Consider the following 23,098-nt stretch of genomic DNA (forward strand, 5'->3'; position numbering starts at 1 on the left):
CAGCAGTGACAGTGCACAGAAAGCTAGTAAGCAGTTAACCTCATTTCCTTACAGTTCTTCCTGCCACCTACCGGTGAGATGCGGAGGTTACTGTGACTCTGAGGTTGGAGCGGGTTTCAGAAGCTACTCTGATCGTCCATGTGGAGCAGTGTCTGAGAGTGATCTCCCTGCATATCTCTTCTCCCAATCTACTGATGCATTCCACCTCTAGGAAATGCAAGCATAATACACAACCAAAGGAGATCCCTTGTCCCACTGATAGTATCCCCCAGTGAGCCACAGTTGTTTTTTTTTTGTTTGTTTGTTTGTTTTTGTCCTCTGTAGGTAGGATAAAAGTTTGGTTTTAAACTCGGGGTTTCCCAGAGGAGCACAATTTGAATTGGAATGCTGATGTTGAGGAATCAGCTCATCCAGAGTCTGCCTCTTTGCCTTCCAATCAGTGGATGCAGCACAGCAGCTCTACAGTTTTTACTGACACTCTTTTCCCTCTGTGATCTTCCAGGAATGTTCTGTGGAGACTGGGGATTATCCTCTCCAAGTGGTCCCTGCTGGCCAGGATTCTTCTGCACAGCAGGTATTGAATGGAGCATTCACAAGGACAGGAGAGAAGTGGAAAAGTAGAAACCTATATCATTAAGGAAACCTTTGGTCTTTCTTCCCGGTGTAGGAGCAAGTGTCCCAAACCCTAATGGAGCCACAAACACGAGCACTGGTGGCCCATGCCCACCTGGCCACTTCTGCCCAGCTGGCACAGCTATCCCTCAGCAGTGCCCTGTGGGCACTTACTCAGACAGGTGAGCTTCTTGGTTCTGATGGTGCAAATCTGTATTTTCCTTTCCTTTTTATCATTTTCTTCTACTGCTGTCTACTACCTCCTTTGCTTCCCTACAATGTCCTTAACCTGCAGCCCAGTAAGGCTCATTAGACACATCTCTGGATTTATTATAAAAGCCTCATGGTTGTTTTCCCTTGGCCAGGGGTGTAGGCATCAGGGACCTCCTGCTGAACTTGCACACTTGCCAACACAAAGCTTGCTTCTGTCTCTCTACAGGCTGTCCATCGGGCAGGAGTCCAGCTGCACAGCGTGCCCATCTGGCTATTACTGCCGCTCTGCTGGCCTCACGGCACCCTCAGGACCCTGCTCAGCTGGGTACTACTGCCTCTCTGGAGCTTCCTCACCATCACCACCTGGTGAGTTGCCCTGGGTGAATGTCAGTGTCTCCACTTAGTTGTGTCCGATAATTAAGGGTCTTGACAACAGAGAGCTTTGAAAAATGGCAGTTCTTCCCCCAGTCCTCCTGTCCCTGCCTCTTCTCAGTCGTTTAAATTTTAATATAATTAAACCCTGTATTAATTTTGTTTGGGGTATTCATACGTCTGCATACATAACAAGGATGAAAAAACAGGCAGTCCCCCATCTGTGTTACTGAATGAGATGTTTGCACTGAACGCTGGAAAGTTGTGAGTACCAGCCTGTAATGGAAGTAGCCCGATTCCCCCTTATCATTTTATTGTGTACCAGAAAGAATAACTTCCAGGGAAGAATTCCAGGCCAATTCCTGTGGACATTTAAATATTCTCCAAAATTCTTGTTACATATGAAGCAGAGTATTGAGAAAGCTGATAGGAGAAAAACACGTTCAGTGTGGCTCTGCCTGTGAAGCTAGGAAGAAAAAGACATGGTGACACAGTGTTGAATAACTTCAAAGCTGAGACAATAGTCATTTTAGATACTGTGTTGTGCCTCCTCATCACCTGTCTTCTGGGATCCCAGAAAACATAATTAAGAGATCCTCATCAGTTCACTCCCTTTGTTGGCACTGACCCTCCCTCATAAGCTGCCTTTGTTGGCTTTGTCTTCTGCTTTTTGTGTCCTAGGTGTGTGGGAGAAAGGAGGCCCTTGTCCTGTGAGCCACTTCTGTCCCGAAGGAACCAGCTACCCTTAGCGTGCCTTGCAGGGACTTACAACAACCTCACCAGACAAGCTGTGTGCTTTCCTTGTGCTGCAGGCTACTACTGCCCAGAAAATACTACCAGCTACAGTGCAAATCCATGCCCAGCTGGCTTCTACTGCCCCAGGGGTGAGATGGGCCCAGGGGACCCAGAGCCATGTCCCCAGGGTGAGTTAGGATTCCCCTTACACGCCTGGTTTGCTGTAGATTTTCTGAAGACTGCTAATGCTGACCTGCTCTTTCTTTTCCAGGGCACTTCTGTCCCAAGGGCACAGCTCTTCCAGTGGCTTGTCCAGCAGGGTCATATAACCCCTCACAAAGGCAATCCAGCTTCCTCCCCTGTCCTGAAGGGTAAGAGTGAGACCGTGACCTGAGTGTTGCATATATGAGTAAAGGAGTATGGCAAATAATGGTTTATCACACCACCTTGGAGCACTGCAGTGGAAAAATGACTGACCTTACCACTGGAAAGCACTTAGACCTGACAGGAAGCAGGACAACTATTGAATGCTGTTAACAACACTAGAAAATTGATTGTGGCACCAGGCAAAGTCCTAAACCCAGGTACAACTACTGTGGAAGAGGATTTAGATCAGAAGTCTATTTAAAGCAAGGGAACTATTGGCACCATAAACCTCTTTCATGTCTGAAGTAATAAATGGTTCCCTTGGCAACAGGCTGGCATAGCTGTGATACAGGGGAAGAAGGTCTTGTGTATCACCTGATGCTGGCGTTCCCTTAGGGGATTCATCTCCAATTACTAACTGGATTTGACCTTGATTAACTTTTACAAGTTGATGATTCGCAGCCTAGATGTGTTATGACTCAAGTTAAGAAAATTACGTCTCTGTGGCTTTTGCAATTATGCCATCAATTTGGCATACGAGGAAACAACTAAGAATGTGGCAATATACCTAAGTAGGATTCTTTTGTGGTCAGTACAGCGCAGTGCAGCAGCCATATTAGGCTAGCTTCTGCTGCCATTAACTCATTATTCAGGTGTTTGTGGATAGAATAGTGTTAGAAATTCCTCCCTCTCCCTCCTTTTTTTAATCAGACCTCCTTTTTTTTTTTTTTGCTTCTTTGGACTAGGTTCTTCTGCCCCAAAAATTCCTCTTCATTTTTGGAGAATGAGTGTTCAGCTGGCCACTACTGCCCTACCGGTACTGCTGCTGCCACTCAGTTTCCATGTCCCCAGGGAACTTACAACCCACAAAATGGAAGCAGCCTTCTGTCTCACTGTACCCCCTGTGACCCAGGTAAATGGCATGTAAACGTATCTCAGGATAGGACAACTTACAAAAATTTATTTTGTATGTTCTTGAGCTTCACTGGTAGCATTTTCATGGTTCAGTGGATGAATGACAGGCTACAGTGTCTCACACCCAGTGTGTTATGTGGAAATGAAGACAGAGAAATATTCAGCTGCCTGTTGATCCTTAGAGGTTCTAAAGGCATATACTGAACTGGAGTTGGAAACACTTTGCAATTGTCTTGCTTTTTTCCTTGGTATGACTGGAGTCAAGCACTTCAGAGAACAAGCAGAAAATGAGTTACTCCTTGAATCTAAAATGTACCTTAAAGAGATGTTATATGGAAAAATGAGGGAAAAAAGTACTTGTCTGGGAGATTGTCATCTCCATGTTTCCACAGGTACCTTATGTAATGCTTTATAAACTTAAATAAGGTGATCTGTAGAAAAGAAACTTAGAAGGCAAAGTTTTACACTGTGCAGATGTACTCAAGTGAGATGAAAACCAGAAGCAATATGACCACAACGTCATGTCCTGCTAAGAATTAGCTTAAATTACCTTGGGCAAACGGTCTTATAAATTGATTTTACTATCTGCAGCCTTTGAGACAGTATTCGTATGCAGCACTGCATTGTTCAATGCAAATACGATTTTAGCATGAGATTTTTGCCCCACTTTTAAGTTGGGAATCGAGGTGAATCCCATCAGGTAGGCCCATAGTTAGAGACTTTTATCTCTAACTGGATTATGCGAAGCTGGATTCTACTGTAGTGGAGGAGCCATTTCTCCTAAACCTCCCAGGGTAAGCTGTGCTCGTGAAAGGAAAAAGTGGTGCCAGTTTCTAAATGGACAGCCCAATGAGATTTGTTGTGTGCAAAATTCTGATCCCTTGTCTTGGAAAAGGATAAGTGTGAAGCCGTAAAGACTAAGCGATGAATGCAGACCTTCACACTATTTGAATCCAACATAGTTATTTTGCAAAGCTGTCCTCTGAGTTTGTAAATGGTATGAAAAGATTTTTTGTGACAATGGCGTTTTTTCTTCAAAGATAACAATCAGGGGAGAACCGTGTCCACCTGGACATTACTGCATGGTGGGGAGCAGCAGAGCCCAGCCTTGCCCTGCAGGAAGTTAAACCCATCTTGAGTATGGCACAATGTTTGGAGTTCCCAGAAGGTTTTTACTGTAAGACTGCTTCCACAAACTACACAGATTGCCCTGCAGGTGAGTCTGATTGCACCTACCCACTCATTCAGAGAAATTTCATTTAAAGGATTAACAGATGCTCCAATAGCGGATTTGTCATTGGACCGTGTTGCATGGATCACGAGTCTCTTCCAATGGACAAATCAATGACCTTGGCCAAAAATTACAACTTCTTCATGATTCAGTTCCTCTGTCTGAATGTTAAAAAAAAAAAAAAAAAAAAAAGTAAAACATAAGTATAACATAGCAGAGAGAGTTTTGACAGTAGACATTTATAACATACTTTGAGATGTTATTAAAAAACTGGTTGCAGTTAAAACTATTGCTAATCCTCAGCACCGATCAGCTTCATTTTATGGTGCTGATGTGATGAAGGTGTCTCCCAGTTGTGATAAATTGCGTTTTTCACAGGTCCCTGTGAGGCTGGCTTCTACTGCACAGGGGGCTCCATGCTCCCAAACCCTATGGGTGGTGCAGTGGGGAACATCTGTCCTCAAGGTCACTTCTGTCCTGCAGGAAGCTCCTCTCCATCTCCGTGTCCCCCAGGTAGGTTTGCCAGCAGCTGCTGCATACCAGCATTTCTCTTCCCGGTGCTGGGTGAGCTGCTGAGCTCATCTGAGGCTGTACCATTGTTTTGCAGCCCCTTGTTATTTTGCACTGAAGCATGCCTTTATGTTGCCCAAGGGGCAGCTGCTGTCAGCACGAGAGCTTAGCCTCTAATCCGGTGCTGTTGTATTGGAAGCATCAGCCCTAAATGTGCATTCAGACAGTAATTACACAACAGCCTCAGTCTGTGGCCTTACTTGCTGCTGTGCAGCGGTGGGGGGGAAGCTCATTCCTGAGCCATCCTGAAGGAAAGGTCACAGAGCCACGGTGAGCTGAGCACATGTAAGTCTCTGCTGCTCTCCCTGCACGGTGAGAGCTGTCCTCCAACATCACCTTTAATGAGACTGCCAATTAAATTGAATGAGAAAGACTTAGATGTTTGTTTTTTTCCTTGGTTAAATCTATAGTTATATTAAGCAAGTGACTGTTCTGCTGTGTCTGGACCAGAAATAAATGGGAGTTGACCTCAGCCAGCACCCATGACCAACCTCTCACAGCCTTTTCTCATAGGAACACTGCCATCTACCTACAGCTGTACACCGTTGCCTTGTCTCTTATGGGAGTGCAGGATGATTAGATTTCCTTCCTAGCCAGCATCTTTTTGGCATCTTACATGAGAGGTGGCTGGGGCTAGTGTAGCTGGAAAGCTGATGCATGAAGAACCTGTACTTCTCTCCATAGCCACTTCCACCGAGCAGCAGCAAGCCAGAGCCCTGTCCCACTGGCACATTTCTGCCTCTGTCTGGAATGGTTTACCCTTACGCCTGCCTGCCCTGCCCTGGGGGGAAGTTCTGACAAGGAGAGGGCCTGACCAGTGTTTCTGGTGTGTATCACGTGTACCTAACACCATTTTGGTTTTAATATTATGCTTAACCCTAATGCTGAATCTTTGCTTTCTTGCAGGATTGTGTTATGCTGGCTATTTCTGTGATGCTGGATCTACACAGCCGGATCATAAGCAGTGCCCCCTGGCTCCTACTGAATCCCCAGTCCCTTTCAGCCCTGGGCACTTCAACTCTGACAGTGGAAAATGGCAGTCAAGAGACTGCCAGCTCTGCCCTGCTGGGTATTTCTGTAGTGGTGAGTGTCTGCTGGTGTATTTAAGACCTGGGGTTACACAACGTAGTGAGATGAGTTAAGTACCCACTACAAGTTTATCGCTTACAATATTTTCTTAGGTTAATGAAGGTTTCTGCACCAGGTATAAATGCCCTAAACCATTTCTCTTCCAACGTTTCTGTTGGGTTCTCCATAGCAGTCTCAGGTCACCCAGACCACTTTGTGGTATTTTACACCTTCTTTGTTCCTTGGCTCAGACACTCTTTCTAGATGTTTTATATATAGTCATCCCCTCAGGGAAAGAAGATAACCAGGCAGGCAGGTCCTTGGTACTGGCTAGCAGCCAGAGGCTCTGCTCTGAGACAGCTGCTCCTTCTCAGAGGTTCTCCCAATCTGTCTGTGCAATATGTTTATTTGAGGTCACTCTGGTAGTTTAAGTTCACCTGCCCCTTCCATGAGACAAAGAGGCTTTTCCTTTTTCAGGTGGGAAGCAGAAGCAATAGAGAGGAAATGGCTTGACCGAGCTTATACAAGTTTATAGCAGAGCTGGAACCACAACTGAGATTTCCAAAATTAAGATTGAGCATTTTAACTGGAAGCCCATGTTTCCTGCAGGCATATAATTTCCTGCAGGCATATAAATCAGAATTTACTTTCCTGTCTGCTAAGATGTTCTTTGTCTGAGGCTGAACTTCACAGAATTCTTGCTTTCTGATGCCTGTTAAGGGTGTATGCTGAAGGAGCTTGTTCTCTCAAGAGATGAAGGTTTCCTGTTGTCTTCGATCAGTAAAGGATGGTTAAAGACTTTGCTTTTCTGGTTGTAGGACTAGGAAAAATCACTTCCAAATGACCATATTCTGTGGGCTACTACTGTCCACCTGGCTACTAATTCAATTCCCCGTTGCTGCCCATGAGACTTTTATTGCCCCACAACATCTGCCTTTCCTGTACCATGTGGCCACAGGATCAATCAGTTACAGGAGAGAAGAAGGACTTGCACAAACTCTGCCCAGCTGGACTCTTCTGTGAACAGCCTAACAAATATGAGGGGGCTGTGTGTTGCGATAAAAAGGGATCCCATGGCACTAAGGGCTGAGTCTCCCTGTGAGACTTAATGGGACAAAACGGATTTTGAGTGCTGTAGCTTCCTTTACTTCTGTTAAGGTTCTGCTAAGTGTTAGGTGGATTGGACTGGGCAGGCAGATGCATCAGATTCTGCCAAGGACGGAAGCCAAAACAGATTTCTAAGACTCTGAGGCTGTCGTTGAAAGAGTAAGCTGAAGCCAAATCCTTCTCTGTGGGGAGAGAAATTCAGTGCCCAGGAAAATACAATGAAGCTATTCCTGTCTGGCAGCTCAAGCATGCAACAAGAAACACAAGAAATATAACTGCACGGGCATGGTTCTACCCCCTAGATGGGATTACTCCAATAAAACTTAAGACTGCTCCTTTGTAGACATCTGAATCTGAGGTAGATTTTTGTCCTCCCTCTGTAGTCAGTGGAAAGAAAGAGGCACATCTGGGGTGCAATTCATCCTTCTTATTTTAGATGTCTGCCTTAGGGTGAGATGAATCGCACTTGAAGCGCAGTTCCTCTGTAAGTGCTGTTTCTCTCCAATTACTGCAACAGGAATCTGAACAACTGCATCAGAATACACATGATGAATCCCATGTCCTGGGTCTGGCTGTACTAAGATAGGAGGAGGAAGACTGAACATGTTGATAGAGAACGACATTGCCTGTCATGTCTTGTAATATTTCCTGAGCAAGATGCTCTCCTTTGTGTCGTAGGTTCTGGAGCACATACTCCTGAGCTGTGCCCTGCTGGGTACTTCTGTCTGCCAGATACCAACTTCAGTGCACAGCATCCGTGTCCGAAGGGAACCTTTGGCCCCAGGGCTGGTGCCACTGGCAGCTCTGTCTGCGAGCCCTGCCCAGCAGGTAAGCAGGGACATGGCAAGAGAAACTCAGGGGAATATATGGAATACATGGAATAGTTCAGGAAATTGTGTCTTCTCCCTTCATGTTAACGACTCCTCCACCAGTCTTCTGTGCAAGCCATCTCATGGAGATTGCTTTTCTGTTTGTTTTAGGCATGTATTGCTCAGCACCAGGTCTGTCCCAGCCTTCTGGATTTTGCTACTCGGGTTATCACTGTGCCAGCGGAGCCACCAGCCCAGCGCCCTTCAAACACAGGGTGAGTGAGTGCTGGGCAGCAGCACAGTAAGCCTAGCTTCCTGGGGACAAGGACTGGACTGTCACAATCTCATAGCTTCTAGTGTAATGTTTTCCAAGTATTCCTGCTCTCTATAGAGTTACTCTTGCCTGCTACTGCTGCCCTTGAGAGCTCCTCAGGTCGCCTAATGTTCTGCTCTTAACATCTGCTGGAACATGGAGCTGCCTGCTAACAACTTCTGGCCAGACCTCCATTTCTGTAGATTGTACTGGAGTGTGCCATGGTCTCTTCCAAACAATGGCATCAGTGATCAGATAGCCATGGCTCAGCAGCCAACACTTTGAGAGACCTTTTTATGCCAGCTGTGTCTTCGTGAAGTTTCAGTGGCAGAAATCTTTTTTATTTAAAGATTAAATAACTGCGAAGACTTTGTTCTTAGCCCTCCAGGTTGGCCATACAGCATCTGCTTGTGATCTCACTGAATGGCCTCAAAGCTATTCCTTCTCCCTCTACGTTTGCCTCACATTCTGTCCCAGCCTTATACATGGTCTTTTACTGTTTTTCCCATAGATTCAGTTTATTACAAAACCCTTATTTAGCCTCACAATTACACTTGATGAGCATTTGAGCTGGGCATCCTTTTCCCTGCTCTGTGTTTTCTCTCTTTTCCCACGAGGTGGTGCAATAACCATTGGCAAGCCAGCAGTCCTGGCCTGCACAACACAAGCAGAAAAGTGCTGTTAGCAACATTTGTCCATCTCACTAGTATGCCTTGGAGCTGCAGAAGCTCGGTTCATTTAATCTGCAAAAGAGAAGCTTAGAAGTGATTTCAGCGTGGTGTAACAGGATTTGGTAGGAAAAGGTTTGTGATCGCAGACAGCCCTTCGATCTACTAGAGAAAATGATAACGCAGTTTTAATATAGCTAGAAGCTGAAACTAAACTCAGATTAGAAGTAAGGGCTGCATTTGGAAGAACTGAAATAATTAGCCACAGGAACAAACTTCCTGGGAAAAAGAGGTGTTTACTACATCCTGATTAAATTTTAAGCCTTCCTGGGAATTCCTTTAACTTTAGGAAGATGGCACCTCCTGGCTGCAACAGCACTGGGGAAGGTTTTCTGGCCTGAGTTATAATGAACATTATGTGATTATAAACGACCCTTGGCTTACAAAATCTTTGAAGCTCTGTTCCTTTTACACTCAGTCATTGTCTTAAGGACTAGGAAATTTTTCTTCTTTAGAAATTGCATCTGCAGCATACAGTAGGACCATGGCTCTCATTTTCTTGTAGCTTAACTTCTGGAAGCCATAATATTTTTTAAATATTTCCTTATCTTTACTTATTGTGAGCATGTGGCAGAGGAGTGGTAAAGGGAAGAGTCAATGCAGAAATAGATGACATTAAGGCAGAGACCTACAAGAAGATCAAAGATAAGAGGAGACTAAGGAAAAACAGCGAGAACTGAACACTTGGGCCCTGTGTTTTGAAATAAAATAGAAACCTTGATTTTAAAAGTCTTTTTCTTCCAGAATGAGAAGACTTTCCAGACAGCTTAGAAAGATACATACAATTTAAAAAAATACAATTTAAAGGTGTTTTGTTAGCAAGCTTGTGGGGAGAGACTTCAATTTTTTCTTTGTTTTTGACCCCCATTAAAGCAAATTTATGATCTCACTGCGAGGAGGCAGGTTTGGGACAGCTAATTTATGATCTCTATTAAAAGAATGAAATCTTGTGGCTTGCGACCTCGTGGGTAAAGGGTCAAACCACACGCTGCTGGCCTGCCACGGCTGTATTCCCTGCCTCCAGCTGCCTCGGGAAGGGAGGAGAGCTGCGGCCGGACCTGCTGGGTGGCACATCTGCGTTGTGCAGGCAGTCGTGGTTTGATTTTTCCCACCTTTGTCTTTTTCTGTGCTGGGACAAAGGGTTTTTTGTGGTGGCAAAGTAAAATCGAGGTGGATTTCTGCACTGCTTCTGGTGTCTGACACTGACACTGGCTGGGGAGTCCCCGAGGAAGGCAGCAGTGAGGCAGAATGACGCTCAGAAACAGGCCAAGGGAAGTCACGATTCACCACACAACTATTTTTTTCCCCTGCCTGTCTCCTGCAGCAGGATTTGAGGTCCGTTTCAGCTTTGCTCCTGCTTTTTCTGCCTGTTCTGGGGGTTCAGCTGCAAACTGCTCCAAGGGCAGGCAGCCACAGAAGCTGCTGACATCCAGCTAGGGCCCTGCCACATCAGAAGAGGGCACTCCTGCACTTCAACATGATGCTGAGCTGGTTCAAAGCAAATTTACTGTTTTTTTTTGAAAGGAAATCCAAAAGGACAACGCATCTCCACAGAGGTGATGCTTAAACTTTCCTTGGCTGGGGGCTTTTTTCTTGTTCAAAGCTTTCTGTCTTCTTTCCATAGGAAGATGATGTGAAATACTGTGCTGCCAGAGCTGTGGGGCTGTGTCTGGGCGAAGAAGTAGGGGCGAAGGCTGCATGGCACTGCCAGCACACAGGACGTTTCTGTAAGGCAGGGTGAGGATATTTGGTTCCAGAGCAGGCTGTGTCCCCTCTGAGGGATATTGAAGGGACAGGAACAAAATTTGGCACCTGCAACAGTGACAATCAGCTTCAAATGCTAATTGCCCTTCTTGCCCCTTACTTTCTTGCCTTGTCTCTAGTGAACCTGGTGCTTCTTTGCTGAGGCCCAGCTGGTAAAAGCTCTTTCCTTTTTCCCTGGACTAAGTTCAGAAGTAAGGACCGGCTTGGTATTCGAGCCTAGCTCACATCCCACAGGAGGTATCGACCTGTAGGTTGTGCGTTTGTTTTGTTGCACTGCAACCTGGGCTCTGCTCGGTGCTGCTGCGTGCAAGAAACCAAAGGTGGAAGCATCAGGGACAGCCATCAGTGTCCTCAGCTTCTCACCTTGCTTCAGGACAGGCTGTGTGGTTGGCTTTCCCTGGGAGGAGACTTTGGAGCTTGTTTTCCACAGCCCACCCTGCCCCTGCTTCCCAGGAACATGCTCAGGGGACATTCAGGAGCTTTCCAGCAGCTTTATGCAACGCCGTCTGAATCACACGATAAGCAAGTTCAAACCCTATTATTAGACTTTGGAAAATGCTGCCTTAGAGACAGGTTTGCTTATAAATACCCATTATTTTCTCACCGGCTCTTTGCTAGGGAAGCTGGCAAGAAAAAGGAGAGCTTGGCTTCTCCGGAGTCTGCCTGCCCCTGCTGTTGTTGCTCCTTCCTACCTGAGCTCGTCCTCCTCCCTGTTCCAGCCTCCCAGGCTCTGTCTGTGCTGAGGGGAGCTCGTACCCCAAAGTGGGATCCAAGCTGGGTTTCAGGGCTGTGCGGCAGGGCTGGGTTTGCTGGTGGGATGCTCAGGTCACGTTGCTAGGGGTGCAGGAGGGCTCGTGGCTGGAGCTGGCTCCTTCCCTCTGCATTCTTGGGCTCGTCTCCCTCGGGTCAGTGCTTCAGGACTGAAATCTGCCATCGGTGGAGAAGTTTGGAGCATGTGTGTGAGTGTGGGAGATGGAGGTGCTGTGAATGGGCAGGGAGTGAGGAAATTCTTGATGCTGCCACACCGTGTCGAGAGCTTTCCTGCTCAGGGACTGCCGATCATCCCTTTACTTCCTTGCACAAGAGATGCGAAGCAGACCCAGGGCCTTCTGGCAAAGCGAGGCTCTCTATTCCTACAGCAACCCAGGAAACTGTCCTGCCTAATTGGGATTATTTCTGGATCACAGTTTCCCTGGAGAGTTTACGCACATTGACAGGCAATCCGTGTCGGTAAGGAAAATGAATGATTAATTGCTTCCTTTCAGTTAGGCTCCCTGTCCTCTATCTTGTAGAATTTGCTGACGAACTCATTCTTTCTGGTGGTCCAAAACAAACATTTAGCCTTTTACAGGGCTGCTGCAGGATCCAAGGCTGTCCTGGTCTTTCCCAGCAAGAGCAGGCCTGGAGGTGGGAGCCCCTGGGCAGGAAGAAGTACAGTCCTCATCCACTTTTGGGGCCATTTCTTGGGGTGCTGTAGGCAGGGATGTGGGCAATCGGATTTCTACATTGTGTGAGAACGGGGAGAGCAAGGCAGAGCTGCTAGCTGGAGGGCTTTTCATTTATTTACTTCTTTTTTCTTTTCTTTTTTTTTTTTTTTTGACATCATGGAAACTCCCTGGGATTTTGGCCACAGCCTATATTTCATAGTACTTGGGCAGGGAGGTATTTTCTTCTGAACACAGGCAAAGAAAAGAAGACAAGGTGTGTGCCAGTGGGCTGAGCGTTAATAGGGCTGCCTCTTAAATGTCAGCTGTGGTCTGACATGCCTGCTGCATGTATGATTTACGGGAATAGCAGCATGTGTGTGTCTGAGCTTTCAGTGTCAGAGCAGCTCTGATGTCTGTGAGAGTGGGATGGCACTGGAGCTGTGTTACAACCCCAAAAAGCCACCTTTTTACTCTGTTTCTCTGACAGTCACCCCATAGGGCACTCCAGTTACACCAGTAAAAGGCTGTGCATTTCAGTGTAGCTTGCTGGTGGGCTCACAGATGCGTTTCTGTGGGCTTTGTACCTAGCAGAGGGCTGATGAAAATCGCTGATGTGTGTTTGTGCTTGGTCTTCACACCCCAAATAGCTTTGGGCAGTTCTCCATCAGCTGGCTGAGATGGTGGTGGTGCTCGGGCAGTAACTACTGCTGTGGGAAGCTGGTGCAGGCAAAAACGGAGTGGTTGAACCTCCTGAAGCAAGGAACTCCTTGCAGAAGAAGGCAGACCAGTGGCCAGCATCTTGCTGGAGGAGCTGGGTTCAGCTCAGCTGGGGCACTTGCAGCTTCTGGCCATCTGCTCAAATCCTGCAGCCACCCTTGCTGGCTGGGGCAGCGAGGTGTGCAGGGAACCCAGCCCTCTTAACCCTGATGAATTGCATGAATGTTTTACCCTTTAGAAGTTGCAGACAGTCTTTGGGATGCTTTTGGTCATGAGCAGAGCCCTTGAGCAGCTCAGACCTCCAGCAGCACCTTCCAAAAATGTGCATTACAAAAGGCCTTGCAGCATTTAGTCAGCCCGCTGTGCCTGCTGGCTTGTGAGGGCACCTCCTCTGTGCCAGATCCGCCTCCAGCAACAGGGAGAATGCACCGACATTTCCCAGTCAACCAGTCAATATTTGTTCTTCCACACAAGCTGTTAAAACGCTGCTGCTCTCTTGTTTTGGTGTTTGTTTCTCCTGTCTTGCTGGAATACTGCCCCAGAGTCTCCCACGTTGGCAGCCTGTTCGTGTAGCAGTGACACGTGGGCGTTCGTGGGAGGCGAGGCTGGGGGAGCTCCCAGCGGCTGCCAGGTCACGTTGTCATTTTCCGTCGTGTAAGGAGAGTGTCTCAGCCCATCTGCTTCAAGAAAGGCTGGAGTTTGGGAAGAGAAAGCCACAGGAGCATTTATTCAGCCCTAAGGTGAAGTCTTGGTTCCAGTAAGATTCATGCGAAGACTCCTCGTGTCTCTCATGAGTTTCTTTGCACCCTGTGTTCCCAGGATAAGGGCATCCCAGCCTCCTGGGGCCATCATCACCTCCCCAGGTTCCCGTCTGCCTTTCTGTGCTCCATCCCTGCGTCCTACGCCTGCAGTCCTGGTGTTCCCTGTGCCTCCAGGGAAGCACCCTATAACAGTAAGTGGACGTGCAAGAAAAAGTGAGACGGCATCTGGAGAAAACGTGGGTTCAGCCGGCGTCAGGGGCACCCGGCAGCCCAGTAACCTCTGCCCTTTGGTTCCAGGGATGCTGGAATGTGAGCGGCTCGCACCCCAGGGCGCAGTTTGCTGAGACAGAAGGGTCAGGGTGGATCAGGACCGGGCAGCTCGGCACGTGTACAACGGGGGCACTTCTGGCTGCGTTGCTCTGTCCTCTGCATGTGCTGGGCTCTGGTGAGGACAATCCATGCCTGCATTACGTACTTGCAGCATAAAGGCATCAATGATGCTCTCTAGCAATAGCTTTTGGGGAATCCTGATAGAAAACCTTGCCCAAAGCCCAGTCCTCATTGATTTTGTGTGTGCATCACTTGGATACAGCTTGCATGTAACGTAAGCTGGAGCTTTGCCACTGCAAGTCCTTGGCCTAGCAGTCCTCTCTCTTTATTTTCAATTATTTCAGTTTCCTCATTATTACAATTTCCTATAATACCAAGCTTTTTTTTTTTTTTAAAGAAGGATGACTTTTGCTGCCATACCTCTCTGTACACTTGCTGTTGCTTTTCTGGTTCTCTAACAAGAAGCCCAAAGATCTTCACTGTGCAAATTACTTTGTCAAAGCATTTGGCTCCATTAAGAAACTTCTCTCCTCTGCTAGCAGGGGAAGGCAGCACGGTCCTTAATTGCGTTCTGCAATGTAGCCAAGTGAAATCTATCTTTATGCCCTCGGAGCTGAAGCCAAAACCATACCCCCGCTGGTCCCTCGTGCTTTGCAGCTCCTGACCGAGTGAGCCTGCTTCCAAGAGCTCGTCCCTCCCGGGATTTATAACCAGGGGGTGGTTGGCTCGAGGGGGAACATTTAAAGCTCTTGTTTGTCAGCCCTGCATTGGGTTGAAAGGTGATTTGTGCTGGTTCTCTTGGTTTAGAGTCCAGGCAGACAAGACTGGAAAGGGAGAAGGGAAGCCTCTACCCTGGGCTGTTCTCCAAACTGTCTCTTGCTGGCCTGCACGTCTGTGGAGCTGGCTACATACAGGTCCCTGGCTTGTGATTAAAGGCAGCGAGCTCACTCAGGTCTAGAGCTTATGATGTGACTTTCCTCCTGTGATACTGGTTTTAAGTATCAACATCATTGCCTTCCTTTTGTCTGGAGCCCCCTGGTTTCTTCCAGCCTCCAGGAGCTCCTTGTCCTTTGCCCAGCCTTGTTATCGGTCCCCAGCCACAGTCCCTGGCCTCAGAGCGTGAGTTTGGGATGGCTGTGCCTTAATTTGGGGCTTCCAGTCCCGGGGTGGCCCTGCCCCAGTCCTGGGAAAGAAGGAATTCATGGCAAAGGTGTTCACCTGCTGGATTAGTCTCTCTTGGTGGTGGTCATTTGCTCCATTCACACTAGTTTGAGTTAGCTGGCCTCTGCTCTTCTCTTCTTTCCACCTGTAACTATTGTGAGAAGTTTATGCAAAATCCCAGTTTGATAATTATTAGAGCACGGAGCCTTTTCAGGTACTGTTTACTCCCTTGCAGGGGAGAGAGGGGCTTAAAGCTCATCCGTCCCCAAAGACAGGCTGTCGTGGTTTGGTCTCTCAATAGAGAAATGGGGAATATCTTTCCCTAAACCCGTCAGAATATTATGGCCCCAGTTAGCCTGAATTTTCAGAACTAGAGGAGGAACGTTTGCAGCAGCTGTGGGGTAAAGTGAAACAGCTGAGGCAGCTGCAGAATACACAGCTCTCCTCTTGCACAACCACTGCTGCTTTGAATCCTTTATTCTGGAGAGCTTCTGTACCACAGCCCCGGGAGCAGTTTCATGAGTTAGAAAATCAACTTCCAAAGCTTGCTTCCCCAGCAACATGAGGCAGATTGGTTTGGTTGCAGGGGAATGGATTCTCCAGCTCTTGCAGGTGTACAGCGTAAGGCAGAAAGTCACAAACGTGGCAGGTTTTGCTTTGGGGTGGTTGCATTCCTTTGGCTGACAGTTTACGGGGAGTACGTGGAATTTTTCAGGTGATTTTTGGCTGACGTGTGGTTAATGAGCAGTTGTGAGCACATAGAAATAATAGCAGAAATAATACAGTATGTATAGATGCTGTAATTAAAAACTCTCAGAGTATCTATTCATTTTAAATTACAAATGGCAAAGGTTGCTATGTCATTCCTTGGGACTTGGCTGATATTCCTGGCGGGGAGCAGATCTGGTTAGTAAGTGCAGGCTGTCCAATGTGGGGTGTTTTATTCAGGCTCTGTGAATTCAGGTTGCTTGTTCTTTTAGCTCCAGGTGGAGAGGAGAGCTCAGGAACTTCTAACCCTGCTAAATTGCTCGTTTCGTGTGCCAGGAAGGATGGGGCTTGCACTTAAACCTGTGTCTTTGTATCTCAAGATCTCGTTCCAAATCCTATTGCTGACAGAAGTGGGAGAGCCGTGTCAAACGGAGGAAATGCTCCCTTTGCAAGGAAGGGTGAAGTAGGATTTGTTCTTGTTTGCAGAGCTCTTTGCGCTGTCAGCTAGAGAGCAGGGGTTCAGTTTCTACCACCAGCTCCTTTTCAGAGGTGGTTTCCAGCACGCTGCCTGGAGGGGAGGCATCTGCTCCTTCAACATCAGCACAAAAACACAGCTCAGATGGGGCCAAATCAGAGTAAATGGAGCCGGGCTTCATGAGATCTGCCCCCAAATGCTGGCGTGTACCTACTGAGAGCTCCTGGCAGCTCCTGCCTCTGGGAGCCCGGCCAGCAGCGCACTTTGTACGAGACGCAGCACTGGAGACGTGCAGAGGAGCAGCTTTCAGCCAGGTGCTTCCTTCAGCAGTCGGGCCCCCCCTGACACTTAAAAACTTGTTACGGATAAAAGCAGCAGGTAATTGCCTAATCCAGAGGGGAGAACGGGTCAGGAACCAGCGTGAGGAGAGGCTGACGCTGTCTGGAGGAGGGAAGCTGAGCCATGAAAGGCTGCAGCCTCCAGGAAAGGTAGTGGCAAAGCTGAGAAATCAAGTGCAGTCTCCTGAGCCCCAGCTTGGGGCTTTCTTGGACGAGGCCACGGTGAATCCTGCCTTGCAGACGAGTGGCAGCAAGGGGGCTGAGAGCTTGCTCAGGAGACACCTTCCTGACCCCGCCAGCTTAGGTGCCAGGCTGTGTTTGTACGGTGTGCTGCGATCAGGGCAGCAGCACTACAAAGGGCTGGGTGCCAGCAATGAGAGGAGTACCCAGGGGTCAGCACTGGTGCCAGTCTTACTGAGCATTTTCATTACCAGTGTCTTTGGTGGTGGTGTTTTACTGCAGCAATAACTTACCCAACAGCGGCCTTTCAGGCAGGGAAGTTACCAGGGGTAAGGGCAGAGCAAGCCGGCTCCCTGCTGTAAGGAAAGGCTGCTGTGTTCAGTAACCACAGTCCACAAAGTAACACAGCAAACATGCTGCTGGGCCCCATCAGATGTTCCTCGGACTTTTTTTCCAGCTTTTTATAGTCAAAAATTACATTCTGAAGGATTAGGCAAGCAAGCAGGGAAGGGAGGGTGAGTGACTGGCGTGTTTTCTCCCTTCCCTCGCAAAGCAGCTCCCAAAGTTGACTTAAAGGTCGATGTATGAGTTAGTAAGGAATGGCGAACTCATTCCTGAGGAATCTGACGGCGTGAAGGACCAGGCTGAACCAGCCAAAATGTGATTTTGGTGGTGCCCTGTTAGCACTGGGCCTGCCCCACAGCTCCCAGGAGGTTTTCTGTTTGCTCTAGTGCATCCTCCCTTAATTTGCTGGGGAGAGAAATGAAAAAGGTGCTTATTTGATTACTGTTACTGCCACATGAGGAATTCTTATAGGGCAGATGCTCGGGTTTTGCATACTATGAGGGAAAACTGTTTGGGAAAGACCTAGCCTGGAAGAGGTGCCCGCAGGATTTGCAGACGCCAGCAGGGTGATGTAAACCTCCCGGCAGTGCTTACCGTGACCTGCTTACACAAGTGAAAAGGGCAGCAGCTCTACCTCCAGCAGCAGTTCTGCATGCTTTCAAGGACACTTCCTCTAAAGAGAAGTAACATCAGGGAAAGACTGTGCTGATGAAACAGCTCCGCTTCCAAAGTGTGCACTTCCCTGAAGACAAAGCACAAAATCCTTGAAAACTGCAGCGAAACGGCCTGGCTTCAGTGGACTGCTCCACTGCTGAGGGCTTGAGCTTTTGTTCTGCCTCTTGAGCTGCTGTGATCGCTGATTTAGATGAAAATTCATATTAGGCACTAAGAGGTTTGTACCTGGAAGGTACAACAGGCACAGGTTGGTCAGTGTGAAGGGGAAACGCAGCGGGGTTGTTACAGAGCTGCCATGGGTGAGTGCTGTTGGCACTGACATCATTCACCCAGCAAGTGCTGCTGAAACAAGGATGGGAACGGACATTCCTTGCAAGCAATATTTTAAAATGAAATTAATCATGGCTGAGAAATTTTAAGCTTCTCCCTGTCTGGGGGCAGAGCAGGCAGGGAACTTGCTTTCCAGAACTGGAGAATGTGGCTTAGAAGGGTTATCCTTTTGGGTTGCCTGACTCTAGTGATCCTACAGCTCCCTTTTGCAGGCAGGACAATGCTTTTAGACCACTGCAGAGAGGAAACCGTGGTCCAGCAAGCCAAAAGGTATCACCTGTGTGCCCAGGGAAGGCTGGAGTCCCAGGATAATTCTCAAATGAGCTATTCAGCCTGGGGTACAGCAGCTTCCCGAAATCCCCAGCAGGTGATGTGCCTTCAGCTAGCAGCAGCTTCTGCAGGGAGCTGAGTTCATCTTTCACAGCCCCAGCAGCAGCGCCACAGAGCTGGATCACTGCTAGAGCCAGCATGGCCAAGCACATGGCTCTCCCTGCTCCGTCTGACCTTCACCTTGCTTCTCCAATAAACGGGGCGACTGCTGGACCTGCTCCAGGGGAACCCTCAGAGATGTGTGGGTACGTCACAGCGAGGTGCTGTGCAGCACCGGGGATCTGACTCGGCTAAATTTACCCACAGGCTCACTTGCTGGGTATTTTTGGGTGACCTTGGAAATACCCGTTGTGCCTGGTGGTAAGCTCGTTGCTAACAACTAATGCCTTATCTTCACGATCTGGTTAGAAAAGTCAGATTATTCCCACTTGGATTTTTAAAACCACTCAAGAGCCGGTGCTGAGTTTTTTGGATGTACTCTGTTATAAAATAGGGAGTGTCACTTTCGTCTTAAAAAATTACCTTCCTGAGCCTTTCTAACCCTTGCAGACAGCGGACTTGGTAGCACTGTTTCCAAAATCCCCTCTGACAAGACAAATCCCTCCCAGCAAATGTTTTAGCCTCGCCTGCCGTGTGACTGAGACCTACTTCAGAAAGAGGGAGAAGGGCACAACTGACAACAAAGCGCAGCAGCTGATCCTGGCTGCAACCCCCCCGGGTGCCTGAACTGCCTGTTGGCAGCAGGAGATCAGATGCTACTGGCGTCAGCTGCCTCTCCTCTTAAGAAATGTTTTGGCCGTTTTCCTTTCTGTTTAGATACAGCCCGAATGGGTGTGCTGCTCCCTTAACCCCTCACCTGCTGCCTCCTCTCCTGCCCCAGCTCCATGTTCCTGGAAGGTAGAGGGGGATGCTCTGCGCTGCGGGTGGGTGACACCCGGCAGGAGCCAGCTCCTGGGCTCCTTGCTGGTATGGGAAGGTCCCTGCCTAGGATCAGCACCTGTGAGGGCAACACCCTGACGTGTTTCTCTTTTGTGAACCAAACCCTAGATGCCAGCAAGAGCATCCCCACCAAGGGATGCTCGCCACAGACTAGGACATTTGGTCATAAGAGAGAGCCCTTCATGTGCATTACAGCATCTCGTCCTGCAGCTTTGTGCCTTCCAGAGGTGACATTTGGATCACATCAGCCTCACACCCAGTGGCTTTTGCACCGTGAAGCCCATTAGGACACACACCTCAGGGCAGCAGTGCAGCAGCCGGAGCATGCACAGCCCCCAGACACAGTTCCCTGCCCTGTGGGGCATCACAGCACCAGCTCTGTGCTCCTGGAGCTCCTCTGCCTACTGGGCTGCTGCAAGGAGCCCTGATTGCCACCACCTGGGTGCTAGGAGGGCACTCAAATTGTCACCACCTGGGTGCCACCAAAGGTGCTCAAATTGCCACCACCTGGGTGCCACTGAGGGCACTCAAAGCTTCTCTGTAGTCCTTCCTAAGGCAGGCAGGGTGTGTGGAGCTCGTGGATAGCTGGAGGTAAGACTTGGAGGAGTGAGGGGGGCTTGGAAGTGGGGTGACACCACACTGGTGGCTCTGTGCAACCCCAGACTGGGGCTCTGGTTCTGTGTTCCTGCGTCTTCTCTATAGCCATCTCTATCGGGCACTGCACAGGTTGTGGGGTCCCTGCCCTCAGTGGCTTCCAGTCTGTCCTAGCACGTAATTCGTGGTCAGCCACCGTAGCCACTGCTCCATGCTCAGGGCAGACAGGCTGCCCTTGTTCATGTGTATGGTTGGATTTCAGAGGTGAGGGTTGCTGTGGAAAAGGAGCTGCTAAATATGGTCCTTCTGGTGGCCATTGGCACGGTGTAGCTCTTCCCTTTGCTCTGAATCTCTATGTCCGAGCTGCTCTGTGACCGCAGGTCCCTTGGCTCGCCTTGGAGGTTTCCCCCATCCCCCAGTGACCCAGCTTGGAACAATGGAGGCCACACGGCACCAAGACTGCTGCAATAAAGCTGCCAGGAGCTGACGTTGCTTTCCCCTCCGAGTTTTTCCAGGCTTATTTTTAGGCAATTTACAATTAATTCTCTTGCAGGGAAAAAAAAAAAAAAATTGCTGTTGTGGTTTCTAAGAAACTGTTGATATAAAAATCAGCCCTTTTAAAGACTGGTATTCTGGGACAAATACCCCAGGGAAAGACAAAAATCTGGGTATGTCGTGCCAAGGCTCCAGGCAACGTGTTCAAAATAAAGCGAAAATGCCTGGGTAGGCCTTACACTGGATGGGGTTTTGTTACCGAAGTCAGGCCCCAGTTCTGAGGTGGGGTGACAACAGATCAGTGAGGTGCTTATGAGCCCCATTTTATGCTTGTGCTGTGCTTGTGTGTTTATCTTGATCTGATTTTGTTATCTGAGCAGGTAAGCAGGGAGCTAGCAGGGCTTCTCTGGGCTCCATGAGTGGTTTCTCAAGGGGCAGACACTCTTCAGGGGTTCTTCATAGCATGTTGTGCGGCCTTTCCTCGTGGTGGCTTCCCCAAAATTCCTCTTGTCATTGTGACAGCTTCTGCTGAAAAGAAGTGAATGGCAGTCCAAGAGTTTACCTTCCGAGTCCACCTTGGTGTATAAAGCATTAATTAATTGTCATTAATCGGCATTTGGGCCCAGTTGCGCTGGGGAACTGACAAACATCTGATCTTTTTAGGCCAGCAGCACTGAACCAGAGCTCTGGCCTCTCCTCAAACATGTGATTACTTTAAATAAACATTAATAAAGCAAGGTGAAGTGCTTGGGACCACAAGAGTGTCTGTGGAGCTCGAGGTTAAGGGCCTGGCTGAAACCAGAAGGGCTAAAGGTTAGAGCTCTGTGGCTCCAGGAGGAGGTCATGACCCTGCTTATTTAGCTGCAACTTGGCACCCGAGTGAGTATGTGGCAAGCTGAGGTACCGGGGGAGAAACAGCCTTCGGGCCTCGTGATAGCGTGGTTGAATTTTGCTTGCTCCTGTTACAAGCTTTCTGAGGAAACAGTACGTGTTTTTGCCTCTGTATGGGTACGGGGTAGGCTTTGCAGGAGCCTGAACCCCTCAGAGCCGGCCCTAGCTCTTCCTTCAGGGGTAATGTGGTCACAGAGGTCATGTTCTTTTTTTTTTCAAATTTTATTTTTTTTCTTCCTTTTCCCTTGACCTTGCAGCATCTTGAGAAGTCAGTCGTTCCCTCGGGAGGGGAAATGTGGCAGCTCATCCTGCCTGTTTCCTCCAGGAGCTCTGCAAACCGGCTCGCAGCCGCTCTTCTGGGGAGGAGCTCGCTCAGTGCCTCCGAAGGGTTAAAGCGCTTGAGAACCTTCCTTGGCTTTCTGTGCTAAATTACCTTCAACTTTCTCCAAGTAGGATGGCCTAGACAGATGTGTCGACATGGCAACGGCTCCAAGGAAACGCTTGTCAGGAGCGGGGAGCAGCTGGCCTCCGTCATGGCGAGGTGCCGCAGGCCTGCCCCGGCCGTGCCCCCCGAGCTCGCTGTCGGGCGCCCCAATCCCTGTGAATAATTCATCCGTCTCCCGAGCAGCCTCTAATGCAGCTGCCGTGACGTGAGCAGCTCTAACGGGACCCGGCCGCTAATTTGCTGCGTTAATAACAACGTCCTCCTGCTTCTGCTCGCAGCAGATGTGACAGGGAGGGAGGTTAAAGGCAGGCTGGCTGCTCGGTGGGTCTGATCCCTGCTCCCCTCTCTGTCCCACAGGGGCTGAGGTGCTCAGAGCTTGGAGCTTGCAGAGATGGGAAGCTGGGTTGGGAGCTGCCAGGCAGGATCTGAGCCTTAGGCTCCTTTTCAGCCTGTTTGGAAGGCAGCAGACCTTGCTTGCTGGAGAAACCGTGTGGCCTAGTGGCTAGGGCACCAGGCTGGGCTTTGGGGGATGCTGCGAGCGCAGTGCTCAGCTCTGGCACTGCTGCTGCAAGCAGAGGGGGCAATCTGCTCCTATAGGTGCTAAAACAGGTAATTAATTGCCTGTGGTTATCTGCTGGTAGTGTGATTGTTGGGGTGTCATGGTGCCAGCCCTGGGCAGTGAGCTCGATGTGCCTGCACGGCCCTAGGATGGAGTTCAGCACCCCAGGGCGTGTGTGTGGCAGCTCCCCGGAGTAGCAGCGAAGTGGCCTCACCAAGTGATTAAAATGGAAGCTGTTAATTGCGAACAGAACAGCCTGTTCTGGAGCGTCCCTCTCTTCTATGGGGTTTTGGCACTTGGTGTGCGCGTCACAGCATGTGGATGATAACTGTGCTTGCAAAGGGAGAGATAACAAGGTCTGAGATGCTGAAATTACCTTTTTTTTTTCTTTTTCTTTTTTTTTTTTTTTTTTTCCGTGGGGGGGTGGTGGTCTTGAAGAATATTTACTGGATCTGCTGTGGTATTTTCCATGCAAGCAGACACCTGGGCTTCCCAGAGCGTTTTGCAGCTCAGCAGGCTCTGTTGAAAGGGTAATGCATACCCAGGTGATTTCAGTGCACGGTATTATTTACCCTATTGACGTCAGCAGCTGCAT

At 48.8% G+C, this 23,098-nt stretch overlaps 1 protein-coding gene across 1 annotated transcript in view; it reads left to right on the forward strand.

Moving 5' to 3' along the window:
• The window catches only part of LOC119713715 (uncharacterized), a 153,248-nt gene that overhangs the window by 73,894 nt on the left and 56,256 nt on the right, over nt 1-23,098 (forward strand). The window contains exons 22-33 of the mRNA XM_072027742.1: nt 503-574; nt 668-794; nt 1,052-1,191; nt 1,879-2,120; nt 2,204-2,516; nt 3,045-3,211; nt 4,254-4,429; nt 4,823-4,957; nt 5,699-5,840; nt 5,921-6,097; nt 7,868-8,017; nt 8,170-8,273. The gene's annotated coding sequence lies outside the window, so the exon portion shown is untranslated. The remainder of the gene's footprint in view (nt 1-502; nt 575-667; nt 795-1,051; nt 1,192-1,878; nt 2,121-2,203; nt 2,517-3,044; nt 3,212-4,253; nt 4,430-4,822; nt 4,958-5,698; nt 5,841-5,920; nt 6,098-7,867; nt 8,018-8,169; nt 8,274-23,098) is intronic.

This window comes from Anas platyrhynchos, chromosome 25 (assembly GCF_047663525.1).
Source record: "Anas platyrhynchos isolate ZD024472 breed Pekin duck chromosome 25, IASCAAS_PekinDuck_T2T, whole genome shotgun sequence".
Lineage (NCBI taxonomy): Eukaryota > Metazoa > Chordata > Aves > Anseriformes > Anatidae > Anas > Anas platyrhynchos.